Here is a 1,236-nt window from a genome sequence, read left to right on the forward strand (position 1 = left end):
TGAATCAAAAAGGTTACATGTTTTTATGTTTACTGTGGTTTAGTGCGTCCTTACATTAAAATATTTTGTTTGCCGTACTAAATATATACTAATATACGACTATACTAGTATGGGTAATGTAGATGTATTATAATATTTTTTATTTTGTGCTAATTGTGCAATATACTCATTTACGTATTTGCAATAATTTAATTTAAAAAGTAGTGAAGACTGCGCTTGTCATGGATAAAGAAAAAAGAAAAATATTTTTTGGACCATAGGTGATTTCGGGAGGGGGGTGGGCCGATGGATATTTAAAATCTCGGCGGGCCGAATACTCTCAATCCGGCGCTGTTGTCATGTAGAAGGTTTGTAAGCATCATTTTAGATAATTTTTTTGTGAAGAATATATAATTATATAACAAAAACACTCCACAAAACTCCGTGTAAGTAAAAAAGAAAACCCGCTCTAAAAGTTGTGATACAATTTTGTATATGTTTTTGAACTATAGATATAATTAATGTTCAAATAGTCTGCTAAAAATTAAACTTGAGTAGGTGACTTTAAAACACTTGATTAGTAATTACTAATTTATATATTTATATATTTCTTATTAGTACACTGAATATTTCAATGAAAGTAAACTATATTAATATGTACTCACTATGCTATATTATTTTTAAATTTCTAACTTAAGTCTTCCAGCTAAGTTCCATTATTTAACTGTCTATTCTACAACATAAATGATGAATAAATGATATCTATAGTTCAAAGACTATTAGTTATACAATGGTACCTATATGCATAGGCGCACATTGGGTGTGAATTTAGGGGGTGCTGGAATAGTTTATGTTACACATGTCCATGGGGGGCTTTGATGATAATTAAATTTTTTTTTCATAAAACTTTGATATCAAATTAAGAAATATAGGTATCGAAATAGCCCGTTGTGTTACTTTGATAGCATATTAAAAAATATTGATATCTCAAAAGATAATTTCAGAATTTAAAAAATTAAAACGTTAAAATATTGAACTAGTTGTAACTAATATTTAATTTTGAGAGTTTTATCGTTAACACTACAGAAGTTATCCATATAATAAAAAATGAAATTGTCATAAAACAGTAAAAAATTATCAAAGTTACCCTATTTTACTGTACTACTTTTATTTTTAAACTATGAGAACTTTTTTCGTATTTTGATATCGAAAAATTAAAAACAATGTTGCACAGTCTATGTTCTCTTCTTCCTAGTA

Source organism: Acyrthosiphon pisum, chromosome X (assembly GCF_005508785.2).
Source record: "Acyrthosiphon pisum isolate AL4f chromosome X, pea_aphid_22Mar2018_4r6ur, whole genome shotgun sequence".
In the NCBI taxonomy this organism is placed as follows: Eukaryota; Metazoa; Arthropoda; class Insecta; order Hemiptera; family Aphididae; genus Acyrthosiphon; species Acyrthosiphon pisum.